The sequence below is a fragment of the Arachis hypogaea genome, chromosome 5 (genome assembly GCF_003086295.3).
Source record: "Arachis hypogaea cultivar Tifrunner chromosome 5, arahy.Tifrunner.gnm2.J5K5, whole genome shotgun sequence".
Taxonomy (NCBI): Eukaryota; Viridiplantae; Streptophyta; class Magnoliopsida; order Fabales; family Fabaceae; genus Arachis; species Arachis hypogaea.
The window spans coordinates 19,528,581-19,550,923 of NC_092040.1; the positions used below are offsets into that span (position 1 = coordinate 19,528,581).

A 22,343-nucleotide genomic window follows, 5' to 3' on the forward strand; every position below is an offset into this window, starting at 1 on the left:
CCAATTGGCACGCTCTCAATGGCGTTGGAAAGTAGACATCCTGGGCTTTCCAGAAATATATAATAGTTCAAACCTTTCCCGAGATTTGATGGCCCAAACTGGCGTTCCAAATCAGCTCAAAACTGCCCGGCGTTAAACGCCGGAACTGGCACAAGAATGGGAGTTAAACGCCCAAACTGGCACAAAAGCTGGCGTTTAACTCCAAGAGAAGTCTCTACACGAAAATGCTTCAATGCTCAGCCCAAGCACACACCAAGTGGGCCCGGAAGTGGATTTTTATGTAATTTACTCATCTTTGTAAACCCTAGGCTACTAGTTCTCTACAAATAGGACATTTTGCTATTGTATTTTCATCTTGGTCCTTCTGGTTCCCTCTCTGGGGCCGACGCCAATGATCACTACTATCACTTATGTATTTTCAACGGTGGAGTTTCTACACACCATAGATTAAGGTGTGGAGCTCTGCTGTACTGATGAGCGGATAATTTATACGCTTTTTGGCATTGTTTTTAGATAGTTTTTAGTGAGTTTGAGCTACTTTTAGGGAAGTTTTCATTAGTTTTTATGTTAAATTCACATTTCTGGACTTTACTATGAGTTTGTGTGTTTTTCTGTGATTTCAGGTAAATTCTGGCTGAAATTGAGGGACTTGAGCAAAACTCTGAAGAAGGCTGACAAAAGGACTGCTGATGCTGTTGGAATCTGACCTCCCTGCACTCGAAATGGATTTTCTGGAGCTAAATTGGCGCGCTCTCAACGGCGTTGGAAAGTAGACATCCAGGGCTTTCCAGCAATATATAATAGTCCATACTTTATTCGGAAATGGACGACGTAACTTGGCGTTGAACGCCAAGTTCATGCTGCTGTCTGGAGTTAAACGCCAGAAAAACGTCATGATCCGGAGTTGAACGCCCAAAACACGTCATAACTCGGAGTTCAACTCCAAGAGAAGCCTCAGCTCGTGGATTGATCAAGCTCAGCCCAAACATACACCAAGTGGGCCCCGGAAGTGAATTTATGCATCAATTACTTACTCATGTAAACCCTAGGAGCTAGTTCATTATAAATAGAACATTTAACTATTGTATGAGATGTCTTTTGACCACGTCTCATCTTTGGTCTCAGTTTTGTATTATTCTTCATCTTAGGAGGCCATTGAGCACGTTTCAGGGGGCTGGCCATTCGGCCATGCCTGAACCTTTTACTTATGTATTTTCAACGGTGGAGTTTCTGCACACCATAGATTAAGGGTGTGGAGCTCTGCTGTACCTCAAGTATTAATGCAATTCTATTGTCTTTTATTCAAATCCCTATTATTCTTATTCCAAGATATTCATTCGTACCCAAGAACATGATGAATGTGATGATAAGTAACCCTCATTATCATTCTCACTTATGAACGCACGTGATTGACAACCACTTCCGTTCTACATGCAACAAGAGCTTGAATGTGTATCTCTTAGATTCCTCAACAGAATCTTCGTGGTATAAGTTAGATAGATGGCGGCATTCATGAGGATCCGGAAAGTCTAAACCTTGTCTGTGGTATTCCGAGTAGGACTCTATGATTGAATGACTGTGACGAGCTTCAAACTCCTGAAGGCTGGGCGTGATGACAAGCGCAAAAGAATCAAGGGATTCTATTCCAACCTAATTGAGAACCGACAGATGATTAGCCGTGCTGTGACAGAGCATAGGAACGTTTTCACTGAGAGGATGGGATGTAGCCATTGACAACGGTGATGCCCTACATACAGCTTGCCATGGAAAGGAGTAAGAAGGATTGAGTTGAAGCAGTAGGAGAGCAGGCGTCCTTGAGCCATACAGTATCTCCATTCGCTTATCTGAAATTCCCACCAATGAGTCTGCATAAGTATTCTATCCCTTTTATTATTTATTTTCTTATTTCTATTTTCGAAACCATAAATCAATTTAATCTGCCTAACTGAGATTTACAAGGTGACTATAGCTTGCTTCATACCAACAATCTCTGTGGGATCGACCCTTACTCACGTAAGGTTTATTACTTGGACGACCCAGTACACTTGCTGGTTAGTTGAACGGAGTTGTGAATTCAACTGGTGCCACAATAATAATTTCATATAACTTAAAGAATAGTGATCACAATTTCGTCCACCATGTACCTCGAGTATTAATGCAATTACTATTGTTCTTCTATTCAATTCGGCTTGTTCTTATTCTAAGATATTCATTCGTACCCAAGAACATGATGAATGTGATGATTATGTGACACTCATCATCATTCTCACTTATGAACAAGTGCCTAACAACCACTTCTGTTCTACAAGCAAACAAGGCTTGAATGTTTATCTCTTGGATCCCTTAATCGGAATCTTCGTGGTATAAGATAGAATTGATGGCGGCATTCAAGAGAATCCGAAAAGTCTAAACCTTGTCTGTGGTATTCTGAGTAGGATTCAATGATTGAATGACTGTGACGAGCTTCAAACTCCTGAAGGCTGGGCGTTAGTGACAAACGCAAAAGAATCACTGGATTCTATTCCAACCTGATTGAGAACCGACAGATGATTAGCCGTGCCGTGACAGGGTGCGTTGAACATTTTCACTGAGAGGACGGGACTGTAGCCGCTGACAACGGTGATGCCCAACATACAGCTTGCCATGGAAATGAGTAAGAAGGATTGGATGAAGACAGTAGGAAAGCAGAGAGACGGAAGGGACAAAGCATCTCCAAACACTTATCTGAAATTCTCACCAATGAATTACATAAGTATCTCTATCTTTATCTTTATGTTTTATTCATACATCATCCATAACCATTTGAGTTTGCCTGACTAAGATTTACAAGGTGACCATAGCTTGCTTTATACCAACAATCTCCATGGGATCGACCCTTACTCGCGTAAGGTTTATTACTTGGACGACCCAGTACACTTGCTGGTTAGTTGTGCAAAGTTGTGATAAAGAGTTGAGATTACAATTGTGCGTACCATGTTGATGGCGCCATTGATGATCACAATTTCGTGCACCAGCATTCTTCTTTGATCCTAAATTGCATATGCCGGTTTGGATTTCTTGGTGTATCTGTCTTTCTCTTATTGAACTCTTTTTCTTGATCCATGTAACTTTTCGACATGGCTTTGAACTTGTCTTGATACAGTGTGCCTTTTTATGTCCTTGCTCCTAGTCTTTTTAAAGAAATGGTGATTCAGTTTTTCTCTTAATTGACTATATTTATAACCAACTTTCAAACTCTTATAGAATCGCTTTTGATTTGATATACACCTAATCTATATAAAACTTTGAAAATTCCTTATGCAATTTAAAAACTATTTATTTTTAATACCTCGCATGTTCTTTTACTGGTTTACGGAACTACACTTACTTTAAGTACAATTTGACTTTTCCAAATAATTTTATTATGGTTCCTATACGTAATTCTATTTGATTATGTACTTAGGAATTTCTAAATTCTTGAAGGAAAGGCTTTTCGCTTTTATTCCAATTAGTTTTCGTTTGACAAATTGACTTCAGTTTAGCATGATACATTATTTACGCACTGGTTCCTTCGAAAATATTGGGTTCATACCTTTTCTCTCAAGTATGGGCTAACTCTTTAAGCTTTTGTCTCTATGGTTGTGTGAAGAACTGAAGATTGATGGTTTAGAAAGTATAGTAAACTCTCGTTGTAAGTATAGTTACTAAACCAAACAATCAACCTTTCTTACAAACGTTTTGGTTGTCACAAGTAACAAACCCCTAAATAAATTGATAACCGAAGTATTTAAACATCAGGTCGTCTTCTCAACGAATTGCAGGGAGGTATGTTCTTATTATTCGTTATGAGTTGGTAAATTGGGGGTTTTAAGAATGAGGAACAATTATGATGAATGACAAGTAAAATAAATAATTAACTATAAAATAAACTCTTGGCAAGGTATGAGAAATTGGAAGTCCTATCCTAGTTATCCTTATCAATGATGATAAAAATTGAATCTTAATTCCACTTAGTTAACCTCTGCTGGTGCAAAGGAAGGTCAAGTGGCTAATTAGATTGATCTTTAAATCCTAGTTAATTCCTAAGAAAAGGATGGGATTATAGAAGTTCAAGCTAATTGGCAAAGATAGCGGTTATCGATCATGTTGAGTTTGATAACTCAAGAGTTACTAATTTCTTAACCAAACCAAGAATGTAAAAAGTTGAATTAAAATCATAAATCTGAAAACATCTCAATAATGTATAATCCTAACATGAAAAGTTCATAAGCCAATTGGGCAACATAAATCAAATACAAATGAAAGCATCAGAGTAAATAAAAGTAGAAGGGAAACATAAATTATTGAACCTGATGAAGAGTTGAAATAAATTCTAATTTCTAAAAATCCTAATTTCTAAATCCTAAGAGAGATGAGAGAGCCTCTCTCTCTAAAGACTACATCTAATCCTAAAATTATGAATTATCAAAAGCTTGATCATGAATGGATGCATTCCCCCACTTTATAGCCTCTAATCTATATTTTCCGGGCCAAAAATTGGGTCAAAAATAGCCCAGAAATCACTCCCTGCGTATTCTGGTATGTTCAAGTCGCGGGCAAGTGACGCGGAGGCATCGCCCACGCGGCCGCGCGGATTGAAGTTCGCAGATGCGACGCGTCTGCATGGATCACGCATTCGCGTTGCCTAGCGTCAGAGCAACTATGGAATATTATGTGTTAAATCGAAGCCCCAGACGTTAGCTTTTTAACGCAACTAAAACCGTGTCGTTTGGACCTCTGTAGCTAAAGTTATAGCCGTTTGAGTGCGAAGAGGTCAGGCTGGATAGCTTAGCAGTTTCTCCAACTTCTTGTATTCCTTCCATTTTTGCATTCTTCCTTTCCATCCTCTGAGCCATTCCTGCCCTATAATATCTGAAAACACTTAACACACATATCAAGGCATGTAATGGTAAGAAGAGAGGATTAAACATAGGGAACTTAAGGCCAAAAAAGCATGTTTTCAATCAAAGCACATAATTAGGAAGACAAATGTAAAACCATGCAAACAGTATGAATAATTGGGTAAAGAGTTGATAAAATCCACTCAATTAAGCACAATATAAACCATAAATAGTTGTTTATCAACCATTTTGACGTTAGGATTTTTGCTAGTAAAGAATTTTATAAAAATAGTCGCGTTGTAGATATAGATTCTAAACCAACAGAAATCCCTTCGTGCAAACGTTTTGGTTGTCACAAGTAAAAAACCCCTAAATAAATTGATAACCGAAGTATTTAAACTTCGGGTCATCTTCTCAAGGAATTACAGGGAGGTATGTTCTTATTATTGGTTATGAGTTTTGTAAATCGGGGGTTTTGAGAATGAGGAGCAGATACGATAAATGACAAGTAAACTAAATAAATGACAGTAAAATAAACTCTTGGCAAGGTATGAGAAATTAGAAGTCCTATCCTAGTTATCCTTATCAATGATGACAAAAATTGAATCTTAACTCCACTTAGTTAACCTCTGCTGTTGCAAAGGAAGGTCAAGTGGCTAATTAGTTTGATCTTTAAATCCTAGTTAATTCCTAAGAAAAGGTTGGGATTATAGAAGTTCAAGCTAATTGGCAAAGATAGCGGTTATCGATCATGTTGAGTTTGATAACTCAAGAGTTACTAATTTCTTAACCAAAGCCAAGAATGTAAAAAGCTGAATTAAAATCATAAATCTGAAAACATCTCAATAATGTATAATCCTAACATGAAAAGTTCATAAGCCAATTGGGCAACATAAATCAAATACAAATGAAAGCATCAGAGTAAATAAAAGTAGAAGGGAAACATAAATTATTGAACCTGAATTTCTAAATCCTAAGAGAGAGGAGAGAGCCTCTCTCTCTAAAAACTACATCTAATCCTAAAATTATGAATTATCAAAAGCTTGATCATGAACGGATGCATTCCCCCACTTTATAGCCTCTAATCTGTATTTTTCGGTCCAAAAACTGGGTCAAAAATAGCCCAAAAATCGTCCCCTTCGTATTCTGGTACGTTCAGGTCGCGGGCAAGTGACGCGGAGGTGTCGCCCATGCGGCCGCGCGGATTGATGTTCGCAGATGCAACGTGTCCGCATGGATCACGTGTTCGCGTCATCTAGCTTCATGGCAACTATGACATATTATATACTAAATCGAAGCACCGGACGTTAGCTTTCCAATGCAACTGAAACCGCATCGTTTGGACCTCTGTAGCTAAAGTTATATCCGTTTGAGTGCGAAGAGGTCAGGCTGGATAGCTTAGCAGTTTCTCCAACTTCTTGTATTCCTTCCATTTTTGTGTTCTTCCTTTCCATCATCTGAGCCATTCATGCCCTATAATATCTGAAAACACTTAACACACATATCAAGGCATCTAATGGTAATAAGAGAGGATTAAACATAGGGAACTTAAGGCCAAAGAAGCATGTTTTCAATCAAAGCACATAATTAGGAAGGCAAATGTAAAACCATGCAAATAGTATGAATAAGTGGGTAAAGAGTTGATAAAATCCACTCAATTAAGCACAAGATAAACCATAACATAGTGGTTTATCAACCTCCCCACACTTAAACAATAGCATGTCCTCATGCTAAGCTCAAGAGAAACTATAAAGATGAAGAGGAATGCTAGGATGTATGAAATGCAACCTATCTATATGAATGCAACTACATGCAAAAATGTTTCTACCTACTTGGTTAAAAATAAATAAGTTCTCCAAGACAAACATAAATCAGATTTCACTAATTCAAATCATATAAAATAAAGACAAGTAAACTTGTAAGAAGATAGCTCATGAAAGCAGGGAACATAGAATTAAGCACTTAACCCTCACTAGTAGTGTATATCACTCTAATCTCTCTAGTGTATAGGGTAATCACTCTACTCTTCCCTAGTTATGCTTTCTAAACATTGTTCTTCATCTAACTAATCAACAAATATTTAATGTACCAATGCACACATTATAAGGTCTTTTCAAGGTTGTAATGGGGCCAAGGCAAGGGTGAGGATATATGTATGGCTAAGTGATCTATAAATTGAATCTTTGAGTAACATGAGCTATCACCTAACATACATACATTCTATATAACTTCTAAAATCATGCCTAGCTACCCATAATTCCCACTTTTGTATAATTCCCATACTCATGTACCAAAATTTTTTTATATTTCTTTACTTTTATCAAATGTGCATTGATCTTTATTAAAGCTTAACATTGGGGTAATTTTATCCCCTTATTCACTTACTTATTTATTGATTTTTTTTTTGTCTGAAACATAACTTGTCAATGCACATGGATTTTCCATTATATATATATATATATATATATATATATATATATATATATATATATTCTATTTTGGTTTTCATGAGTAGGTTCCCAAATTTCCAATATTCAAATAAATTAGAAACATGATACATTCCCTTATTAACCCATGTTCCCACAGTTTCCCCACACTTAGTTGATACATAATCTCTATCTTAAGCTAACCAAAGATTCAATTTGGGATTTTTACTTTTGTTTTTCTGCTTAAGGCTAGTGATGTGGTTATAGAACAGAAGGGGGTTAAAAGGCTCAAGGTGGCTAACAAGGGTGATGTAAAGGGTAGGCTTATTTGGGATAAGTGAGCTAAAATCAAATAATGGCCTCAATCATATGCAAACATGTAAATACACTAAATATTGGACATATAGAATCGAACAAAGCAGAGATTGCAATTATAGAGAAGGAAACACACAAGAATAAAAATTTATGGTTAAATAATGTAACCATATAAATAAGCTCAAAATCTTACAGGTTGTGTGTTCTTTGGCCCAAAAACCATGTTCCAAATACAATTTCAAACAAGTGTAACAAAAAAAAATTTATTCAAATTAGTGAAATGCTATAAAAAGTTTCTTGCAAAAAAAATTATTACTTTAACCAAGTGGTAAAATATGCAAAAATCAAACAAATATGCAAATGCAACAATGAACTATCAAATAAAATAAAACATTGGTGTTGAAATAGGAAATAACTAACCCATGGAGATCGGTATCAACCTCCCCACACTTAAAGATTGCACCGTCCTCGGTGCATGCTAAGATGTGCAGGTGGATGGGTTGTTCCAACTGATGCTTTTCTCCAAAGATTGTGCAGATGGACTTGTCTTCTCTCCCCATGTAAACGTCTTCCGCTTCCCTTCCGGGTGGCCATCCTGAAAGAAAATAGGGAAGAAAAGTAACCCAGAAATAAAGATAAGAAAATAAATGAAGTATGGTTGGGTTAATGCCAAATGATAAGGGTCTCATTTACATGGAAGTTTCAACATGTACGTGAGAAAACAATAGAAGTCGTGGCATGCCAGTGGTACAAAATGTACAACAATGGGGAAGAGAGTGGGTAATGAAAGACAATGTAAGGTCATGTCAATGCAAAAGGAATACAAGTATCATAAAAGATTGACATTGACAGAAAAATAGCATCACCCAACATTGTAAAATAAGTCACTAAAAATTATACCAGAAAAGATGCAACAGTTAAATAAGAAAATCAACACCAAGGGAAAAATAATAAATTTAGAAAAGAAAAGAAAAATATGCACTAAATTAAAATGCAATGAATGAAATAAGCAAATAAATAAAATGAAAGATAAGAAGAATGAGAAGGGAAAGAAGTGAGTAAGAAAGGAGGGAGGGAAAAATTAGGATTGGGGAAGAAAAGATAAGATATTTGGCAAATTAGGATAAGCTGTGCGGCGCAAGCGACGCGGACGCATGGGGCACGCGGTCGCGTGACTTGCGCTTTAAGTTAATCGACGTGGTCGCGTCGGTCACGCGGTCGCGTGACACATGTTATGCTTCTGGCGCGGGTGCAGCCTCGCGCTTGCACAACTCTCTGTTCGAATTATTCTATTTGCCAAATTTGGGGTGATGCGATCGCATGGGGCATGTGATCGCATGAGTGGACTTTAGAAGGGAATGACGCGGACGCGTGAGCCATGCGTCCGCGTGGGTAGAATTGTGCGTTCAGCACCAATCCAGCACCACTCTCGCACAATAATTCGTTGTGCACCCTTTTTACGTCGAAAATTAGGGCATGCGGCCGCGTGGGTCACGCGGTCGCGTGGGAGGCCATTATTCCCATGTGACGCAGACGCGTCGGCGATGCGGTCGCGTGGGTCAATTTGTGCCACTGGCACGCCTCCAGCCACGCTCCAGCGTGACTCTCTGTTCAACTTTCTTTTCTTCATAACGCACTGGTGACGCGGACGCGTCAGCGACGCTGCCGCGTCGCGTGCGTAAATTTTTTTTTATTATGCAGTATGCAGAGTGCAATGCTTAATATGAATGCTATGCATGATTCCAGGTTCAGTTAAAATTCAAAAACAAACAAAACATACTAGAATTAAAACTGAAAAGGGACGATCATACCATGGTGGGTTGTCTCTCACCTAGCACTTTTAGTTAAAGTCCTTAAGTTGGACATTCTGGTGAGCTCCTTGTTATGGTGGCTTGTGCTTGTACGGATCCAGGAATCTCCACCAGTGCTTGGAATGCCAGTAGCCTCCGGGATCCCAAACTAGGCGCAGAAAGCCTTCAAGTAAGTTAAAGCAAGTAACAAGGCCCCAAGAGTGTTGATTGCCAAAATGAATTCTGGGGTCCCAAACCTTACTTTTGCACCTGTCTTCTTGTTGAGCAATATTGTTCCACTCGGGTGGCAAGCAGTCTGAATTCTCACTGCAGTGACCCAACAGCTTCTGAGATCCTTTCAATTAAGCTTGACACCAATCCTTGCACCTCAAATTGAAGTGCAAAACCTCATTGAATCTTGCATACCATCTCTGAGTGTGAGTCATATCCCTTTTACTCTTAAAGCTGCAGAGAACTCTAAGCTGGCCATCTGTTTCAAGTAAACCGTATTCAAGTGGAAAAATGAAGATAAGAGTCAAGGATTTTACCCACTTGAAGTCTGTGTTGGTTGGTAGTGGCCTTGGGATCAGTGTTTTTAGTGGTTCTGCAAGCTCTACTCCCTTGTGGTTTTCAGTGAATTCCTCCACTTCCTTGCAAACCTTTTCCATTCTAGCCATGTCCTGGTCAAAGTCTTCCATATCTTCCTCATCACTTTAGTCATAATTAGGAGGTTGAGAAAAGTCGACCTCTGCATCATCTTCATATTTACTTGGGGAAGATTCTTCTGTCTCAAAGAATTCACTTGCGGGTGCAAGTTCATCACTAGGAGGACTTGACTGGTGACTATCATCATCAAGGAAACATGCGTCTTGAGTTACTCCGTCCAGTTCTTCATAAGGTATCTGCATTGGAGGCTGTGCAACATCCTCTTTAGCGTCAATTGTAACATCCTTGACGGAATTCTCCACAACTCTGGATTCAGGTGGCAGTTCGGCATCTCCTAATTCTTCAACCAACTCTTCTTTTTCTACCATGACAGCTTCCTCTATTTGTTCCAGTACGAAGTTATGCTCTATGCTGTCCACTGGAGTTTCTTGTGTCTTCTTCACAATACATTCTTCATTAGATTCCCCACATGAAGCCATGGGGGTCTGTTGAGTGTCTGAACGTCTGGAAGATAATTGATTAATTGCTTGCTCTAGTTGATGAAGGGTTGCATTAAATTGTTTTACTGATTCTTCGAGGTGAACCTATGATTCTGGGCTTGATGGATATGGGCATGGTGTATAGGTGAGTGGTGGTTCTTGGGAGTGATTGGATTGGCGTTGGGGTGGATAAGGATCATGTGGTAGTGAATGGTGAAAAGAAGCTTGTGAGTGTGGTGGTTCGAAGTTATGTCGAGAGGATGGTCTCTGAGCATAGGGTGGGGCTTGTTGGTAGTTACAAGGCGGTCCACCAAATCTATCAGTTGGGCATGCATTGTAAAATGGTCTTTGTCCATGATATCTAGGATGATGTTGTTGCCTAAAGGGTTGATCGGATCCTTGTAGCTCCATCCATCTTTGATTGCTTAGACCTTGATGCATAGTCCTGTTATAGCTTCCATTCCTTGCAACAAAAATAGAATCAAACTCAAAGCGAGAGGGGTGAGAATTCATAACAGATATCAAAAATAAGAGGGAAGAGAGAAAACAAATAAACAAGTAAAAGAAAAATATTTTTTTGAAATATATTTACAATAACTAATAATAAGGCACATGTTTGCAATTCCCCGGCAACGGCGCCATTTTGAAGAACTGAAGATTGATGATTTAGAAAGTATAGTAAACTCTCGTTGTAAGTATAGTTACTAAACCAAACAATCAACCTTTCTTATAAACGTTTTGGTTGTCACAAGTAACAAACCCCTAAATAAATTGATAACCGAAGTATTTAAACCTCGGGTCGTCTTCTCAAGGAATTGCAGGGAGGTATGTTCTTATTATTAGTTATGATTTTTGTAAATCAGGGGTTTTGAGAATGAGGAGCAGATATGATAAATGACAAGTAAACTAAATAAATGACAGTAAAATAAACTCTTGGCAAGGTATGAGAAATTAGAAGTCCTATCCTAGTTATCCTTATCAATGATGACGAAAATTGAATCTTAACTCCACTTAGTTAACCTCTGCTGTTGCAAAGGAAGGTCAAGTGGCTAATTAGTTTGATCTTTAAATCCTAGTTAATTCCTAAGAAAAGGTTGGGATTATAGAAGTTCAAGCTAATTGGCAAAGATAGCGGTTATCGATCATGTTGAGTTTGATAACTCAAGAGTTACTAATTTCTTAACCAAAGCTAAGAATGTAAAAAGCTGAATTAAAACCATAAATCTGAAAACATCTCAATAATGTATAATCCTAACATGAAATGTTCATAAGCCAATTGGGCAACATAAATCAAATACAAATGAAAGCATCAGAGTAAATAAAAGTAGAAGGGAAACATAAATTATTGAACCTGATGAAGAGTTGAAATAAATCCTAATTTCTAAATCCTAAGAGAGAGGAGCTCTCCTCTCTCTCTAAAAACTACATTTAATCCTAAAATTATGAATTATCAAAAGCTTGATCATGAATGGATGCATTCCCCCACTTTATAGCCTCTAATCTGTGTTTTTTGTGTCGAAAACTGGGTTAAAAATAGCCCAGAAATCGCCCCCTGCGTATTTTGGTACGTTCAGGTCGCGGGCAACTGACGCGGAGGCGTCACCCACGCGACCACGCGGATTGAAGTTCGCAGATGCGACGCGTCCTCATCGATCATGCGTTCGCATTGGCTAGTGTCAGAGCAACTATAGCATATTATATATCAAATCGAAGCCATGGACATTAGCTTTCCAACGCAATTGCAACCGTGTTGTTTGAATCTCTGTAGCTGAAGTTATAGCCATTTGAGTGCGAAGAGGTCAGGCTGGACAGCTTAGCAGTTTCTCCAACTTCTTGTATTCCTTCCATTTTTGCATTCTTCCTTTCCATCCTCTGAGCCATTCCTGCCCTATAATATCTGAAAACACTTAACACACATATCAAGGCATCTAATGGTAATAAGAGAGGATTAAACATAGGGAACTTAAGGCCAAAGAAGCATGTTTTCAATCAAAGCACATAATTAGGAAGGCAAATGTAAAACCATGCAAATAGTATGAATAAGTGGGTAAAGAGTTGATAAAATCTACTCAATTAAGCACAAGATAAACCATAAAATAGTGGTTTATCAACATTTTGACGTTAGGATTTTTGCTAGTAAAGAATTTTATAAAAATAGTCGCGTTGTAGATATAGATTCTAAACCAACAGAAATCCCTTCGTGCAAATATTTTGGTTGTCACAAGTAACAAACCCCTAAATAAATTGATAACTGAAGTATTTAAACCTCGAGTCGTCTTCTCAAGGAATTGCAGGGAGGTATGTTCTTATTATTGGTTATGAGTTTTGTAAATCGGGGGTTATGAGAATGAGGAGCAGATATGATAAATGACAGGTAAACTAAATAAATGACAGTAAAATAAACTCTTGGCAAGGTATGAGAAATTAGAAGTCCTATCCTAGTTATCCTTATCAATGATGACAAAAATTGAATCTTAACTCCACTTAGTTAACCTCTGCTGTTGCAAAGGAAGGTCAAGTGGCTAATTAGTTTGATCTTTAAATCCTAGTTAATTCCTAAGAAAAGGTTGGGATTATAGAAGTTCAAGCTAATTGGCAAAGATAGCGGTTATCGATCATGTTGAGTTTGATAACTCAAGAGTTACTAATTTCTTAACCAAAGCTAAGAATGTAAAAAGCTGAATGAAAATCATAAATCTGAAAACATCTCAATAATGTATAATCCTAACATGAAAAGTTCATAAGCCAATTGGGCAACATAAATCAAATACAAATGAAAGCATCAGAGTAAATAAAAGTAGAAGGGAAACATAAATTATTGAACTTGATGAAGAATTGAAAAAAATCCTAATTTCTAAAAATCCTAATTTCTAAATCCTAAGAGAGTGGAGAGAGCCTCTCTCTCTCTAAAAACTACATCTAATCCTAAAATTATGAATTATCAAAAGCTTGATCATGAATGGATGCATTCCCCTACTTTATAGCCTCTAATCTGTATTTTTCGGGCCAATAACTAAGTCAAAAATAGCCCAGAAATCACCCCCTGTGCATTATGGTACGTTCAGATCGCGGGCAAGTGACGCGGAGGGGTCGCCCACGCGGCCGCGCGGATTGAAGTTCGCAGATGCGACGCGTCCGTGTGGATCATGCGTTCGAGTCGCCTAGCGTCAGAGCAACTGGTGCATATTATATATTAAATTGAAGCCCCAGACGTTAGCTTTCCAACGCAACTGGAACTGTGTCGTTTGGACCTCTGTAGCTAAAGTTATAGCCGTTTGAGTGCGAAGAGGTCAGGCTGGACAGCTTAGCAGTTTCTCCAACTTCTTGTATTCCTTCCATTTTTACATTCTTCCTTTTCATCCTCTGAGCCATTCCTGCCCTATAATATCTGAAAACACTTAACACACATATCAAGGCATCTAATGGTAATAAGAGAGGATTAAACATAGGGAACTTAAGGCCAAAGAAGCCTATTTTCAATCAAAGCACATAGTTAGGAAGGCAAATGTAAAACCATGCAAATAGTATGAATAAGCGGGTAAGAGTTGATAAAATCCACTCAATTAAGCACAAGATAAACCACAAAATAGTGGTTTATCATTGTGATACTTGGTTTTGTTTTTAACTGATCTTTTTCTTTTATGAACACACCAATAGTCTCAGTTTTTCTTCTTTTGTGAATTTCATACTCCTCTACGCCACTTTGAATTTGTTTCTATCTAGTGTGTTATTTTTCCTCTTAATTGTCCTTCTTTAGCCAAAGGTTCCTTCTTGAAACTTCACTGTTGATTGAGTTGTCTCTCCTGACGAGTGTTGCATTCTTTTGGATCAATGGAAAGCTTGTTGGTGTCTCATGCTTTGTGGATCTTGTTTGAACTCCCTTGATTTAAGATCTTTTCTTGTTTGGTCTGATTTTTTTTAAGTACATCTTAAATATTCTTGAATGTTCTTATGTGATGGCAATTTCAAGTATATTCTTGGTGTTTTGATGTGAACTTTTAAAGTAAGTTTTGGATTCTCTTCTTAAGAAAGTTAAATAAAGTTTTCTTGCTTAAACTGCATCCATAGCTATTCCTTAAATCTACCGCGTTGTTTTGAAGTTGGCATGCATTGTTTTAAATAAAATTTTGAAACTGACCTATAAATAAATTTTTACCTCGGAGTTTCTTTTTTAAATAGAGTTTAATATCTTCTTCCATATTTGATATAATTTTTATACACGCTTGTTTGGATATAAACCTTGAGAATTTTTGAACAAACATTTAATTTTCTTACAACCTTGCCACGGTTTCACTGTATACCTTTATTTGATTGAGTACCTACATGTCTTTTAGGATTTTCGGAAAATTGTTTTGGCCTTAACCCAATTGACTTTTATTTTTCAAACCTCACCTATTCTATCTTTTACTTGGAAACTATTTGGATAAAATGTAATTTAGTTTTCTTTTAAACATATTGCAGTTTTGATATATGTTCTGTCACCCTCTTGTGAGATGTGAGTTCCATACCTTTCTTTTAGCACATGAGGTGATCTTCTTTCAATTTTTCATTCTTTATATCCAAATGTATTATGTGTACTTAATCATAAATTTTAAACCTTGAGAGTGTCATCACTAGTTTTAGTTAACCTTCTTCTATGATTTTATACTTGTTAACTCAGCTTGATTTAGTTCCAAACTACTGCCTTGCTTATCCTTTTTGTGTTCCTATCAATTATCTCTGATTCAGGAGTCATCCTTGAGGTTGTTAAATTGAATTTCTTTCCAATACTCTTCATCGATTGTACATCCTTGTTTACTTGTAGATTCAACAGTTCTTTCAAAACTCTTGCGAAGATTATCCTTGTTGTTTGTCCTTCTTTTTCAAAGTCTTTTATCTTTTTGAGTAAATTCGAGAATTATTTTGATGTCACGTGCAATATTTAGGTATAGTAAGGCAATGCGTTAGTTCTTTAAGACTTGTTGTGGATACGAAAGGTGAAGCGATAAGTGTGCAACATTCTGAGAAGTTGTGAGAGTTTTGTTTCTAGCGGAAGAGTCTGCGGATGTTAGATTTGTGACCGGTTATGGAGTTGTGAAGCGATTGATGGAGTTAAGAAGTTGATGCTTTGAAAGGGGTACGAGACCTATGAGTGAACGTTATATCTGTTGTTAGATACCAACCTACTTTATAGCCTTTTGCCATGGTACCCACTGATTTGCCTTGTGAACGCCTATCTTGACTTGCACCCTATTTGGTTCCTCTAAACTTTTGTAGAATTTCGAAACCACATAAATTTTTTGCATTGAGCCTATCTTGTATCTTTCACCTTACACTATACCTTACCCTTATATTTAAATCTTATGGTTACCCGGTATTTAAAATTCTATATCTATGTGTTATGATTTTTTACTTTCTTAAAAAGTATTTAAAAAGTAGAGTGCTAAGTCTATGTATTATCTTATGTATTACTTTAATTTTCGAGGACGAAAATTTTTATAAGATGAGTAAAATGTAAGACCCAAGACTTTTGAAAAGTCATATTTTGAACTAATCTCAAATCATATCTTTATTTACAGTTTATTTTCAAGAAATTATTTTATTAAAAATAACTAAATTCAGTTTTGATTAATTAGATTTGAGATAAATTAAGATTTTTATCCAAACTCTATAATTATGAATTATTTCACTATTTACAATTTAAAATTTTAGAAATTCAAAAATTGAGGTTTGCCTATTCAAAATTAGAATTTTATCTAATTTTACAATTATTGAATTATTTTCTATATTTAAATTGTAAAGTTGTTAGTTGTGAAATAATAAATATTTTATATAATTTGGATTAAATAATTAACAATTTAAATATTAATACTGCTATTTTGAAAAATGAAGAAATTAAGTATATTATTTCTAATTATTTGATTTGGACATTTTATCGAAAGTAATTTGTAAAAGTGATGAACAAATAGTATTTTTGTACATTATTATTATAAAATTAAAATTTATTTCTAATTACTATAATATCCCTACTTTTATTTGAAATTACAAAACTAACCCTATTACTCTAAATTTGTTAAAATTACCAAATTGCCCCTTATCCTAATTTTGTCATATACTTCCCCCCATTCTCCCTTCAACGCTGCGCAGCCTCAAACCCCTCTCTCCATTGCCTTTGCTGCGCAGCAAAACGCACAATTTTCCCCTTTTGAATGAAAGAAAGAGAACCAAGGGGCATAGGGGAAGAGAGGGAAGAGTGAATCCGGATGGGGGGACCTGGCTCCGCCACCGTTGCCGTCGCGGAGGAAGACCCGAACCGAGAGAGATCTGAGATCTGAGGGGAGAAGGAGACCGTGACCAGCGCCGCCGCCACCACGCGCAGCTACCGTGCTTCTCGTAGTCGCCGTCGAAGGGAAGAGGGAGAGTGTGCCGACGCGAATCAGAGCTGAGCCAAGAAGAGAGACAGTGCGAGAAGGAGCTCGTCGCCGCCCAACACGCGTCCAGCTCGCCGCGGTCGTCGCAGCGCCATTGTCGTGCGCCGCCGTCGAGCTTGTAACCGCGTCGCCGTTGCCGACAAACCCAGCCGCCACTCAGTTGTGTCGCCGTCTTTAGAACAGAGAGCGAGAGAAAGAGATCTCGCGGCGGAGGGAACGGAGAGGCGCCGCCGTGCATCGCAAAGCTACCGCCGCCGTCGTGCGCTCCGTCACCGCTACTGCTGGGAGCTGCGCCGCCGTAACCGAGCTTCTGCCACTGGAAAACCTCGCCGCCGTCGCCGGAAAACTCTGCCGATAAGGGTTTAGAATTTGGTTTTCGTTCGTTTAAGATTTCGGAAGCCTTATCGTTTCTGTATGTGGGTTTCAGTCTTCATCGCCGGAGTCCGGTCACCGCTGCCGCTTGAGGTGGCTGCCGGATTGCCGCCAAACCAGTTCGGAGACCGCCGCTGTTTCAGTTCAGTCGTTTCTTCTTCGTTCGGTAAGCGTCTAATTCTGAAAGCCTTCTAGTTACTGCTCTGTTATACGTTGAGGTGTTGTAGCATCCGTTGTTATGAGAGTTAATCTCGATTATTATATATTGCGAATAGAGTCGTTCTGGTTGCTGAGAAAGCGGTTTGGAGCTGATGTTTTTATTACAGTCGTTTCGGGTCGATACGAAAGGAGTCAGGTAGCAAGTTTGGGTTGTGATTTCAACGTATTGTGGTAGGAGCCTTTTATACAAACTAATTTGATTTAAATTGAGAATTGTTATAAATAAATATGCTGTGTAAAATATGTTTCTGGTGATTATGTGAGTCTTATGAATTGTTTGATTTTGTCCTGAATGAATATAGTTGTTTGTTTGATTGAGATAATGTCTGATTTTTGATAAATTGGAAATTTATGGATTGGTTGATTTGAATGATTTTTGATAACCTGGAAATTGAGTTTTTGTTTTATTGGAAACTGATTTGGTCTTGAATTGTTGGAAAGAGTTGATGATTGGTTTTGTTGGGACCCGAAAAGAGTGACAAAGTCCAAGTTTAAGAGGAGATGTTGCCGAATTTTTCGATATTTTATTTGAAACGAATTTTTAAAAAGAAATGAATTATGCCTTGAACTGAATTATGGATATATGAAATAGGTTTGAACCCTTTTATTAAGAAAATTGTTATATTTTAAATGTAACCTATTTTAGAAAAGAATTAGGTTTTAAAGTCACTTTAAAGATGAAAATAATTAAGTTTTGGAAGTTGATTAAATAAGCACATTTAAAGGAGTTTTAATGGATTTAAAAGGAACTTGGATTTTGATTAACTAATTTCACTTTACGACGTTTTAAGAAAAGTTTGAAGTATTTTAAGAAATTTTGACTTAATAAAACTGATACAATTCCCGAGCTTTTGGAAACGAATTTAAGAATGAAACTGAAATTGGTTTTCGGTTTAAATGACTTGGTTTTGGTTTAAGTAAGTTGGTTTTAAAATTAGTTTGGAATATTTGGATACGTGACTTGATTTTGGTTTAAATTCTACTCTTTTTATTTTAAATCAAGAAGTTAAGGTTTCAAAGGTTTTCAATGAATTTAAAGAAATGAGTTAGGTTATCCTCTCTTGAAGTCTTGAGGCTCTGTTGAAAAATTTTATGACCAAATCCTGATTTAAAAATGAATGATTTTGAGTCTTTTAAAAGAAAAAAAAATTTTATTATTATATGAATGATTGAATTTAAATTTTAAAAGATTTATATTGTATTTTTAATAATTTTATTTTATATTTAACGAAATTGATTCGAGAAGGGTTCGACTACTATTGGATCATTAGACCAGTTATTTAACCGATTTAATGATTGATTCGTTTCTCGTAACCTTATTTTTTAATATGAACTAATCGATTCTAAAAAGAAAAAAAATATTTAAAAATTAAAATTACTCTCATAAAGAGTCACAATTTTGTTTTTACAACAATTGCTAACAAGCTCTCCAGTCTCTCAGAGGAGAGGAAGCCAATAATTTAGGTAAAAAGAAAATAACAGGCAAAAAGGGGAAAAAAAAAAGTGGTTCCTTGTTATTAAATTTGAATAATCGAATTATCGAACTTCCCCGTAAACAATTCTAATACTATATTTTATTTATTCTTTAAAATATACAACATAGATATAGCAAACAAGCAAGCTACCAAAGCAGTATTTGAACATTTTATTGGTCTAGTTCAGGGGACAACCAATATATATGAAACATTTAATTGCAATAATGAAAGATCTAATACCAATATGGCAATGCCAAAATCAAAAAAATCTCACTTTCTAAGTGCATTTTGGATAGAATATTTAAATTGAAGTTTGGATCAATTAAATTCTAAAAATTATTCTTTTCAAAATGAATTAAATGTGTATTATATTCTTTCCAAAATAAAAAAAAAATTCTATTAAAATTAAATAATCTTAATTAATCTTAAAGTTATTATTAGTAAAAAAATTTAAATTTTTTTAATAAATACATATCAAATATATAAAAAGCAGTGACGAATTCATAAAGAAAATCTAAGATGGTCATAGTTTCTCTAATTTTTTTATAAAAAATTAATAATAGTGGATCAATAGATTATTATATATATATTATGAATTAAATATATGTTAAGTATATTAGATACTAACAAAATTCACGTCACAGTAATTTAGTATGTATAAATTATAATGTGTTTTACAATTAGTTTAGCTACATATTTAAATATTTTTGGCAATTAAATTTAATTAAATTAGTCCAAAATCAACAAAAGTTATTTTTATCACATCAGTGTGTATACACGGCGTTTCAATAACGTAAAACATATCAAATTTGTGAACATAAGTTTTTCTTTTTCTATTTTTCTTCTTCTTCTTTTTCTAAACTCTTCTTTATGCACGCAGGTTCTTTCGTTATCGTCATCACTAATAACAACACATTTTACTAACATTTTTATTGGTTCTGATTTTTTTTGGTATCATCATTAAATAATTTTGGTTCATTTTTTAGTTTATTTTGGTTCATTCGTGAATTAATTTCGGTTCATTTGTATGTTCATTGAGGTTCACCTGATGCTGCTTATCAATATTGACCAAATTTTTTATTTCTTAAGTAATTTCGATACATTTCTTAGTTTATTTGAGGTTCATTTGGATCCAGAAACGAATTCAATGTGATTGTATTAATTGAGATTCACTTGATCCTGCTAATAAGTATTAACCAAATTTTTTAGTAAAGAAGAATAAAATTATTCATTATCACTTTATTCAATTGTATTAGATTTCACTCTATTTCGTTCAATTAGTTCAGATTTGAACATGTAGTAAAAAAAAACTCAATCATCAACAAAAACACATCAAATTCATTTCTTGATCCGAATGAACCTCAATTAAACTAAAAAATAAACCGAAATTACTTAATAAATAAAAAATTTGGTCAATACTTATCAGCAGTATCAAGTGAACCTCAATTAGCATACAAATGAACCGAAATTAGTTCAAATTTGAACAAACAGTAAAAAAGACTCAATCATTAACAAAAACACATCAAATTCATTTATGGATCCAAATGAACCTCAATTAAACTAAAAAATAAACCGAAATTACTTAAGGAATAAAAAAATTAGTCAATACTTATCAGCAACATCAAATGAACCTCAATTAATACACAAATGAACTTAAATAAATTAAGAAATGAACCGAAATTATTTAATGATGGCAGCAGAAAAAATCAGAACTAATAAAAATGTTTGCAAAACGTTGGTGTTATTGGTGATGATGATAACGAAGAAGAATCTACAAACACGAATTTAGAAGAAGAAGAAGGAGGAGGAGGAATAGAAAAAAAAGAAGACGGGAAGTATTTTGCTTGAATGTAGAGCTTTATTGTTTTGCAATATATTAGTAGCAATTATTAAAAAGTAGTATTTTTAAAAAAATAAATAAAAGAATATAAATATATGAATAATTGAATATATAATAAATTTGTAATTAATATGGGTTGGAGCGAAAAAAATAATAAGCTAGCTCATTTAAAGAAATAAATGTCCCAAATAAAATTTAAATAAAATTTTATTTGTTTTTTATACACTCCTAACTCTCTGTAAAAAAAATATAAAACTTTTTATCTTTTTATTTTAATTATTTTTCTAAAGAGAATTTGATCAAGAAGAGCAAATTTAAAAATACCAACATTCACTTTATATAGAGATGATAGTTAATAATTTTAATTTTATAAAAAATTATCAAACAAATTTAAAAATATCAAAATCTTAAAGTATGTAATTAAATATTAATTTTTATATAATATAATTATATATTAATTTGACATGTATATCATAAATTAAAATTTTTTTAGTTATATTATATTTTAATTTATTTTATATTTAATTTGGTCTCTTTCTTATAAAATTTGTAGTTCTACCACTAATTAAAAACTTACTTTCTGTAAATTTTTATAACAATTTAATCAATCAACTTTAACATGTATCTTTAGCCAACTCTTAAAATTAATACTAAAAAAATGTGTCTCTAAAAATTAATTGAATAAATGTTTTAAGCTTTCTAAAGTCGAACTCTAATCCCTAGCATAGGATAAAATAGTAAAATAGTACTTAAAAATTTACGCTGTCAACAAAAAATAATTCAAAAGATACGAATTACAAATAAACCTACGAATTATTTAAAAATAATAAAAATAATCAAATATAAAATATATATTTTCAAAAAAAATTTTAATGTAATTTTTTTTAAGTATGATTATAAAATGCGATATTTTTATTTTTAAAATTTAGTGATTTTACACTAAATAAATATTTTTTGTGTGAATAACTGAATTTTTTAAAAGAATTTTAAAAAGAACTTAGAAATTGAATTTTATTTCGTTTTTTGCATGCATTTTTTAAATAGTTATCTAAATATTTAAAAAAAATTAAAATTAAATGAATAAATCATTTACTAGATATAAAATTTATTTACTATTTATAAAAAAATATGACTTTTTTGTTTTTTGGTTATGATTTTAAATTATTCGGGTGCTTATTTGTTGTTCGTATATTTTAAGGGTATTTTCATTAGCAAAATAAACTTTTCAATGCTATTTAAATAGTTTTCTTTTAATTTATAATAATTTTTATTATTATTAAAAGGTCCAAATAAATCCATTAAACTACACTCTCTATATATATTGTTCATTCTCTTACAACAATTATAAATTTAATTATAGTGCCAGAAGACTATAATAAACAAGTATAAATTTAATGCAATAGATCTAGTTGGCACCATACCTTCAATTTGAAAGTAGTACTTCCGAATCTTCCCTAAATTGTTAGTATTTTTTATTCGTCATTATAAAGTA

The 22,343-nt window shown here is 34.7% G+C and overlaps 1 long non-coding RNA gene across 1 annotated transcript; it reads left to right on the forward strand.

Moving 5' to 3' along the window:
• Nucleotides 1-16,562: 16,562 nt before the first annotated feature.
• Nucleotides 16,563-17,859, forward strand: LOC140184669 (uncharacterized). The gene is made up of 2 exons (XR_011881859.1): nucleotides 16,563-17,483; nucleotides 17,593-17,859. It is a non-coding gene; the product is annotated as an uncharacterized lncRNA (long non-coding RNA).
• Nucleotides 17,860-22,343: the final 4,484 nt, after the last annotated feature.